Source organism: Rousettus aegyptiacus, unplaced genomic scaffold (genome assembly GCF_014176215.1).
Source record: "Rousettus aegyptiacus isolate mRouAeg1 unplaced genomic scaffold, mRouAeg1.p scaffold_m13_p_7, whole genome shotgun sequence".
Classification (NCBI taxonomy): Eukaryota; Metazoa; Chordata; class Mammalia; order Chiroptera; family Pteropodidae; genus Rousettus; species Rousettus aegyptiacus.
Genome location: NW_023416310.1, coordinates 41,340,681 through 41,350,625, shown reverse-complemented (window position 1 = coordinate 41,350,625; position 9,945 = coordinate 41,340,681). Strand labels below are relative to the sequence as shown.

Below are 9,945 nucleotides of genomic sequence, written 5' to 3'. Positions count from 1 at the left end.
TCATGTCCTTGATTCACAGTTGTCAGAGCACCCACTTATTCAGAGGACTTGGAGCGACAGCCATCAAGCCCACCACATAGATTTTTCAAGCCCTCCAATGGTGCAGACTTACCCTTCCCACTGCCAAATGCATTCTCTTTTGTAGCCAGCCTGGCCTCTCATAGTCCTTTGGACATACCTTGAATTCTCCAGCCTCCCTCTCTCTAGCTTTGCAGTTGCCTTCCTGGGGCACTTTCCACATCTTCATAATCTAGCCAGTCACATCCCTTCTCCATTCGGTTCTGGCATCAGTCAATCAGCTAACATGCATTTACTGAGAACCCACTATGCACAAGGAATGTTCTGGGAATACATGGGAGTCCAAGACAAATACTTGCTCTTAAGGATTTTAGGTTTTAATGGGAGGGAACAGAGTAGACACAAAGTCAAATATTTTTATATGTTGCTAAGTAGTACAAAGAAACTAAATGTGATAGAGTAGGGATGTCTGAAAGGGCATGAGAGAGGCTAAAGGTGTTTTATTTAGATGGGGAAGTCCTCTTTGAAGAGGTGATGGTTGAGACCTATGGATGAGAAGGAGCCCACCCTGTGAAGATCAGAGGATGAGTGCTCTAAGCAGAAGGGATAGTAAATGCAAAGCCCTGAGCCAGAAATGTGCTTCTTTTGTTCAAGTGACATCGTGAAGGCCATTGTTGCTGGAGCCATGTGAACACATTAGAGGGGCTCTGAGGACATAGGCAGGGAGTAGATCATAAAGTTCTTATGGGCCAAGGTAAGGAGTACAGATTTTACCTTAGTTGCAATAGGAAATCTTTGGAGAGTTTTAAGCTGGTAGTGAAGAGATTTCATTTACCATCTAGAAGTATCACTCTGGGTGCTCCACAGAGCATGGGCTGGGAGCTGAGAACAGTTAAGATGTGGTTTCAGAAGTCCTGGCAAAAGGAAATAAAAACCAAGTTAGGGCCATGGAGGAGATGAGATGTGGTGCCAGTTTCTGGACCAATGTTGGAGGTATAGTGGACAGGACTTACAGATGATCTGACCTGTGGCAGAAGAGAAGAGTGGAGGATGACACCTCCATTTTTAGGCTAACTGGGTGGATGGGATGCCCATGTTGAGGGGGAAGAGGTAGACTAGTAGTTCTGTTTGGCCATGTTAAGACCTATCAGACGTCAGACGAATGTGTGTGGACAGGTTTGAGTCTGGATCCAGGGGTGTCTCACCTTCAGACTTGAATTCGAGAACCAGCATGTAGATGGTATTCAAAGCTGTGGCCTGGGTAATTCCAGCTAGGGAAAGAGTAAAGATATGAGAGAGAGCACTGAGACCGAAGCCACTCCAACATTTAGATATCTGGTAGAGGAAAAGCCAGCACAGAATACTGAGAAGGACAATCTGTGAAGACAGAGGAAACTGAGCTGAGAAAGTATTTCAAAGAGGATGTATTGGTTTGCTATTGCTGCATAACAACCAACCACAAAAAATTCAATGGCCTATAATAGTAATATTTTACTCACACATCTTTAGGTCAGCTGAAGTTCATCTAGATGTGGCTGACCTTGGCAAGGCAGCTCCAAGCTGCACTTGGGTCTGAGTCTGCTCTATGTACAGGTTCCTCATCATCCTTGCACTAATAAGGGCAGTTTTTTGTTGTTGTTTTTGTTTTTGTTTGCTTTTCCCCATAGTGATAACACTGGCACAAGTAGGCAGGTAGAAACATAAAATCTCTCCTAAAACCTAGGCTTAGAACTGGCACCATGTTAGTCTACAGCCATGCTACCCTGAACAAGCCCAATTCCGTCTGATCTCAGAAACTAAGCAGAGTCAGGCCTGGTTAGTATTTGGATGGGAGATCACCTAGGAAGACCAGGTGATGTAGGCGTAAAAAATATAAAAATAAGAGATTGTAAGCTGGTAAGGTCTTTGCAATAGGTAAGATCAACCAAGGGTTGCCTCACCTAAAAAATAAAAAAATAATAAAACAAGAGAACTGGCACCATGTTACTTCTTTCTACATTCCATTAGCCAAAATGGGTCGCTCGCCCAAGCCCAAAGTCAAGGGGCAAGAAAATATACTCCATTTCTAGTGGGAGAAAGAAAGAGATATGGAGACAATTCAGTCTACCACAGAGTGATCAAACATGTTCAATGGCACTGGAGGCCAGATGAGACAGGGACCATGAACCGGCCACTAATCTAGTCAAGGTATAGGTCATTCTTGGTAAGAGCATTTAGAACAGAATGGTAAAGATACAAGCCCAATTGGAATGGGTGGAGGTGAGAATGGGAGGTAAAGAAGAAGAGTGTCAGACAACTCTCAGGAACAGTTGCTCTGAAGAGGAGCAGAAAAAAATAGTACAGTAGCCTGAAGAAGATGTGAGGCTAAGGCTAATATCTTTTACATTTCGGGAATTAGGTCCTGTTTTACTTCAATGGGAAGGATCTAGTAGAGAGGGAGAAATTGATGATGCATGAAAGAAAGGGAATACTTGTGCTGGTGAAAGGGGAAGGGGCCCAGGCACAGATGGAGGGGTTGGCCACAGATGGGCAGAGAGAATGCAGAGCTGCAGGCATGCTGGTGGCTTTGGTGGTGGGAAGATCAGGCAGTCGGTCTGATTGTACCTATTTTCTCTACGAAGGACAATCTGAGGTCAAACTGAGAGTGAAAGAGGAAGGGGTGTTGAAAATATTCAAAGAGAGGAGAAAGTATGAAATTGTTGCACTGTGTAGAGGGAGAGGAATGTTCTAAGAAACTGTAGGAAGACTGTCCTGCAGTTCAAATGCCCATTTGAAATTTCTGGCCATAAATTTGAAGTGAGTTCATCCAGGGGAGCTGGGTAATTTTCTTCAGCGATGTTCAACTGCCTCTTTGCAAGTGTGAAGCAAACGGTTTGATTTAACCACAGCTGGGTTTGTGCCAGGTGAATACAATGGAGAGACACCAGTGTAAGAAAGTTAAGTGTTTGCAAGGGAGATTTCGCACACTGGATCAGGAAATCTCTGCTGGCTGAGAAGTGAAGACTTGAGGGGAGATAAATAGTGGGAAAAAAAAAAAACAGTAGAGTGACGGCTTGGAGATCTCAGGTGAGAGAACTGGTAGAGTGGAAGGACTGGAGTGAATGAGCTGGAGGGCTGGCAGGTGGCAGGATCTTTGAATCTGAGATTTTAGAGACCATGTGAACATTAGTGGTTCTGTACAGGGTGCCAACAGGAAGTTAAGGTGGGGCAGGAGAAATATATTGCTAGGGCTAAACCAGTCAAGGGACTTAGGGGTCAGGTGTTGGGTGGGTCATCAGCATTGATGCTGAAATCACAAAAATAATGACAGTGGAGGAGTAAGAGCCCAGTTCTAAAATCATCAAGGGAAAGAAAAAGTGACCAGGAGGATGATAAGGTGACACTAACTAGCAGTGGTAAACTTTCCAAGAAAGCTGGGGTTTTGGGAGGTAGAAGAAACATATTAAAAGATTTAGTGGTGACTGAGGATGTCCTCAGGCCCTCAGGTTCATGACCTGAGGGAGAAAGAGTCTCTTATTGAAGAGGACTATGGGGACAGCAGTGTCCTCAGGGGACAAACAGGCTCCAGGAAGTGAGGGTCCTAGTCTTGCAAGAGATTGAGAGTAGAGGTACATAGGGCTTGGGAGGGTAGGTAGGGGTGGAAGAAGAGGTTTGCTAGGGGAGGTGGCTGAGGTGAGTGGGCATGATGGGATTGCTCTTCGTGGCCATTGGGGGCCCCAGGGAGTTTCATGGTGGCCACACCTGGCCCCTTTGTAGAATCTCGGATTACCAGGAAAGGGGGTAGGGAGGGGATAGCCTTCCTTTCCAGGAACCTCTATAACTTTGGTTACCCATATCATCTACTTCCTTGTGTCTTCAGCCTGTTGATTTCTTATTTCCTCAAATAAACGCAAGTTTGGGCAGAACCCTAGCTATGCTTATTTTGCACCAGCTCAAATCCAGCACTGCACCTGACACAACATGGACGATTCACCAATGTTTGTAGATTGAGTTGGATACAGACGCGGTAATGGGGCTGTCCTGGGGGTGGAGCAGGGTGGGGGGGAACTTCTCTCTGAGGCCCCTGCTCCACCCCACCCCCACCTCCATCCCTGCCAGCTGCTGCGTGCCCGCCCCTCCCCCGCTGCCACAGAGCTCATTCCGAGTAACCCGACGCCTTGGCCCGCTCCCCCTCCCTACTCTGGGCTCCAAGTGGCCAATGGCTGTGGCCAGAGCCACCAGGAGCCGCGGGGCCCTGCTGGCGCCGCCCCCGCAGTACTGGAGCTGGGGCACTCAGAGGCAAAGGCCTGCAGTTCTGCCACTCAGGCTCAACCTCTAATTGCCGTACCCAACCAAGCCCCCGCCGGGCCCAGACGCATCCCGCACTCCGCCTCAAGCCCCAGAGGCAAAATCGTTAGGCCAGGGGACCCAGGCAATCGGCACAGGCTATGGCACCCAGAAAGCCAAGCCAGGGGTCCTCCCAGTCCAGGAATCAGGACTCTTGGGTTCTATGTCCCTGCTTCGACTTTTTACTACCTGAGAGACCTTGGGCAGTCAGGGAATCTCTGAACCTTAGCTTCCTCATCTGCAGTTGAGGCTCGTACTTATCCACGTCTAAGTGAGGACCCAACCCGGTGAAGGGTGTGAAAATCCAACTGCTTTAGCCAGAGGACCTGGCGAACTGAAGTCACTGTGACCTTTCACCACCTGACCTTGCAGCAGAGGGGATCTCTAGCTCCTCCTACCCCCCATCCTGGGTCCCACCCACCATCCAGGGAATTCCCTGGGTTCAAAGGAAGAGCCTAACATAGCTTTCCTTAACACCCCCAGTAACACATTTCCTGCAGCTCCTCACTCCCAAGGCTGAAGTCAGCTGCTGGGGTTTAGCAATCCTAGGGGAAAGAGCTGGAAATATGTGTTGGGCTGGCAGGATGGAGCAGGAAGGGCACCTTTCCAACCACCTATTTTATCTGCATAACTTTCTAGAGTGTCAGAAGTGTAAAGAAGGAAACCCCACCAACAATGCCTTTTCCCTTCTCCAGTGATTACAACAGCACTCAGGCTACAAATACTCATGTGTGTATCCATAACTTTGATCATGGTTCCTAAAAGAAAAGCAAATGAGAGCTCAGGAAATACCTTATAGTCTTAAAGAAGAGGAAGCAAGGAAGTCTTTGTCCAGGAAGCATTATTTTAACATTTACAGCTTCCCCACACCTCCACAGTGGAAAGGCATGAGCACTAAGCGGCCCACCCAGTTCTTTGCTTCCGGGTCCATGTCCTGAACAGGCTCCCAGGTTGGCTGCTGGGAGCCACGGCTCACCCCTTTCTCTGCACTGAGCTGGCAACCCTGGAGCACCTTGCCTGGGGCACAATATCACACCAGTAAACTGTTCTTTGTTTCTGGGAGTTTGGACTCCAGGGCCAGGCAGCCCCCTCAGGGCCTCTGCCCCAAATGAATCCAAAAGCTGGAAGTTACTGGGAGTGCAGAGGGAGTCCTTATGCAGGGAGAGGGAGAGGCACCCACCAGCTCAGGCCTGATGTTCTGCAGGCTTCCTGAATTCATTTGCTTGCAGACCTTTTCAGCCTTGCCAAGCCCTGTGTGAAAGATCAGAACAGCTGGAAATTTCTAGCAGGAAAGCGCCAGGTGCTGAACAGGTCCCAGTCTGACTTAGAAAGAGTTAGGGGCCGCTCCCTTCGGATTGGCATTCTTGCCTTTGCAAGCAGACAGGAACTGCTGGCTCTTGGAAGGCAGTGCCACCCTTGAGAGTGTGCTGGGGCTGTGGTAAACCCAGTCCACAGGGCTGGGATGGACATTAGCAGCCTCTTTCCTCTGATGCACCAGGACAACACAAAGGGCCTGCTCTGCTGGCCAAGCAGAAAGGGTTGGGCTGATCAGGGAGGGCTGGGACTGTCACCCAGTCAGAGCCAGGCGGCTGCAAATGAAACACAGGCCTAGAAGGTTCAGACAGGCACTCAATCTTTCCCAGAGCCAAGAAATCCTGGCTAGAAACTTGACTACAGAGCAACGAAAGGCACCGGGAAATACTTGAAACCGGGCAAGACCCCTGGTAATGTTGGATTCTTGACAAACAAGGAGCTGAGCCAAATGCTTTTTTCCCTGCCTGGCCCAAACACAGAAACAGAGCTGGCCAGAGGGGACCCAGGGGAAGTGGCGGAGGAGGCCGGGAGGGACCCAGCAGGAAGAGGAAAGCAGGCAGCAGTAATTTTTACCCTGCTCAGACTCCAGGGCTTTCATACAGCAGCTCTGCAGAGGCAGGAGTTCCCGCTTGGCCTCGCACAAGGCCAGGGGCACTCAGACCCGCTGGAGGCTCATCGAGGGGCTATGGAAACTCCAACGTGGCAGTGGGGAGTTGTCAAAACCCAGTGGCCAAGCAGCATGGGTTGCCTTCCATTTGAAAAAGGGAAGTTTGTCAGGGCAGCTGCTCAGGGAGGGCAGCGCCCCTCCCCCCAGCCCCAGGCTGTGAAGGCACTGACCTTGGCCCGCAGAACAAGCTCAGTCCTTAACGCTGAAGGGTCAGCCCACTTTATTTTAAACGAATCTGCATGATAGCATGTTATGGGTAAAACTTATAAACTTACTAAGGACTTTTCTTTTATTCATATTTATTAAGTGTGAAGGGGGTTACTTTTTAAAGTTCTAAAATTAAAGAGAAAAAGAAATTATTCTGTGTTGAGGATGGATTCAGTGTCTCAAGTCTCTTTATCTTTCGCTGGATCTTTGGGTGGGGAAAGAATAAAAAGAAATATGCCACAGTATGAAGGCTTTTTTTTTTTTAAGCTCTCTGAATATAAAAGTAGAACATGCTCTATAAAAAGAAATTCAGACAAATGGTGTAAAGGAGGGAACAAAAAAAAAATCACCTATAATCCCACCACCCAATGATAGCCCTGATGTGACTTTTGTATATTTTTCCAGGTACTATTTTCTATGCATGCAGACATATGTTTTTACACGAGTTAAAATCGTTAATGAAAGAGTGGTCTTAACCTTCTCTCTCCCCCTGCCCACTGAAGAAAATCTGGAGCTTGCCTGTTCAGTTTTCCCTCACTTCTCTCTTCTAGAGAGAGGAAGAATTAACACTTGCTGAGGAGAGCTAAGTAGATCTACATAATAAAGGAATGCAGTGGGAAGAGGAAGATGTCCAGAGTAGGGAAAAGCCTCATGGACTGGAATTCAGTAGTGTGTTCAGATTGTAATACATTCGAGGTGAGCTGCTGCAGGGCATAGAGAACTGGGCTTGGAGGAATGGACTTCTGCGATAGGCTGATATGCTTATGACTTGGAGCCCTTTTAATGTTCTTCCGGAGATGTGATTAAATAATAGAATTTACTTTGTGTTAACTTTGGCCATTAATCTATACATTACGTCTATATAGAGACTGAACCCCATGATCTCCCCTCTCATTTACTAGGGTTATGTTTTTTTAAATATGGGGTCACACTATATTTCCTTTTCATATCTTTTTTAAAATTTAATTTCATGGTCAAGTCAATTAATGCAGATATGTATTATCCTTTTAAACAGCTGCATGGCAGTTCACGGTTCATCTTCACCATAATTTATTTGACTCCTCCCTCCTTGAGGATCTCTATGTTATTCCATGTTCACCATTGTCAACAATTACCCAGAGGCTATCCTCTTTGTGTGTACTCTCTGCATTCTTGCTGAATGTGTCCTTAGGGTATATCCCTAAAAGCCTCACTACAGGGTCAAAAGATAAGAGCATTCAAAATTTTGCGCACAGTGCCAAGATGCTCTCTGAAAAGACTGAACAAGTTAACACAGCCAACCTCAGGGCTGGATTCTGCTCTTGAATGTAGTAGTACTGGCAAGGGAAGTCTCAGTGGGCCCTGTGGGCAGAGCTGCTTTGGGAAGCAGCTGAGCCTTGGCATACGGTGGGGGGAGAGGGGAGAGTCTTCCAGGGAAGATGTTAAAAAAGCCCATTGAAAGCTCTATGGACCATTACTTAGCTTTGCTACCCAGCAGCCTTTCCTTTAGCGAATCACCCTTTCCTCGTTCCATGGTAACCCTTTCGGCCCATGAGCTTTGCATGGACACCTTCGCCCCCACTTCCATCCTCGGATGGCTGCAGGGGTGACCACATTACTGGATCCAGATCCGTCAGAGGTCTCCATGTCTTAGTTGGGATGATTGGTCCAAGGAAAGACACATGACCAACCCGGAAAGAAGTCTCTCTAGCCTGCTAAGCATCATGTGACACCAGAACTGGCAGTAACCCTCTCCTCCCATCATGTGAGAACTGCTGAGATGACGCTGAGCTGGGAGATGGAGGAAAAAACCTTGATAGCATCACTGAGCCCCAGGATCCAGCCACATCTGGAGCCAGCAGGTCCTATCCTGGACTTTTCGTTTATATGAGCCCATATGTTCCTTTTCTCTCCCCCACTCCTCACCAAATTGTTATTAAATTTTACTTTTTAAGCATTGGGTTGTTTCGTTTTTTACTAAATTTCATATGACCTAAAATTAGCCACTGAATATTTTAAAGTGTGCAGTTCAGCAGCACTGAGTACAGTGTTGTGCAACCATTGCCTCTATCCAGCTCCAAGACATTTTATCACCCCAAAAGGAACCCTGCACCCAACAAGCAATCACTTCCTATTCCTCCGTTTCTCTGAACCCCTGGCAACCACTAGTCTGTTTTCTGTCTCTATGGCTTTAGCTGTTCTGAAAGTTTCATGTAAATGGAATCATATAATATGTGGCCTTCTGTGTCTGCTTTCTTTCACTTAGAATGATGTTTTCAAGGTTTATGTATATCGTAGAATGTTTAAGTACTTCATTCCTTTTCAGGGCTGAATAATATTCTACTATATGGATATAACTACCACATTTTGTCTGTTCTCATGGACATATGAGTTGCTTCTACCTTTTGGCTATTATGAATAATGGTGCTATGAATATTCCTATATAAGTATTTGTTGAATACCTGTTTTCAATTCTTTGGGGTATATACCTAGGAGTGGAATTTCTAGGTCATATGGCAACTCTGTGTCCACATGTTCCTTTTCCAGTTTAAGCTAATGTGAGGTGGGTTTCTTTCCTGGGCAACCACAGGAGGCCTGACCTACTCAGGCCTTGAAAGACAAACCGGCATGGCCAAAGTGGGGTGCAGAGAGGAGGTGTTCTGCCTGGAGAGAGCGGTGAGCAGCAGCAGAGATATGGAAAACAGCGAGGGAGTACATTCTTGAGTGGGAATGCCACATGCGAAAGTACTTAAACCACGTACTTTTTTTTTTTAGGCGAGGCACCCCTTGGTTGACTTCACAGACTGCAAGGAACCTGTCAGTTTACAATCCCTTATTTTATTTTTGTTTTTTTATTTTTTACACCTAAAGCACCTGGTCTTCCTAGGTGGTCTCCCATCTAAGTACTAACCAGGCCCGACCCTGCTTAGCTTCTAAGATCAGACAGGACTGGGCTTGTTCAGGGCGGCATGGCCGTAGACTAAACCGCATACTTTAAGTACCTTCAAGTAGCAGGGCCATACTGTCTGGAAGACCCACAGAAAAGAGCAATCTTAGAGCAGCTGGTTTTGGCAACCCAGTCCGTGAGGGGAAATGCCCCTCCATCCTCTTTCTCTTTTTTCTCCCCTTCCTGCCATCGCCTGTGCAGAGATAAACCAACAGGGAGTAGTCTGAGTGGGAGAGAATACACTTTTTCTTTTTAAACAAGTAGGGTTTGTTTCACTCTGTGCCTCCTGCAGCTCTGCCAGGAGTTGATGTCTCCATCATGATGAGCCCCAGGTCGGCCCTCAGGACCATGTTTGAGGGTGGCCAGCCACCTTTAAACACAATCACACTGCCCGGGATTCTGGGTAGAGTGAGGCCCTGGTCTGCTTAGAAAAGAAATTATTGGGGCCTCTGCTCCTGTTCCTTTATTCCCTGCCATTCACCCTCTC

The 9,945-nt window shown here is 47.2% G+C and overlaps 2 pseudogenes; one reads left to right on the top strand and one right to left on the bottom strand.

Annotated features, from left to right (window-relative positions):
- Positions 1-1,763: 1,763 nt before the first annotated feature.
- Positions 1,764-1,882, top strand: LOC118605628 (annotated as a pseudogene).
- Positions 1,883-9,373: 7,491 nt separating this feature from the next.
- On the bottom strand, positions 9,374-9,492 carry LOC118606107 (annotated as a pseudogene).
- Between the last annotated feature and the right edge of the window lie 453 nt (positions 9,493-9,945).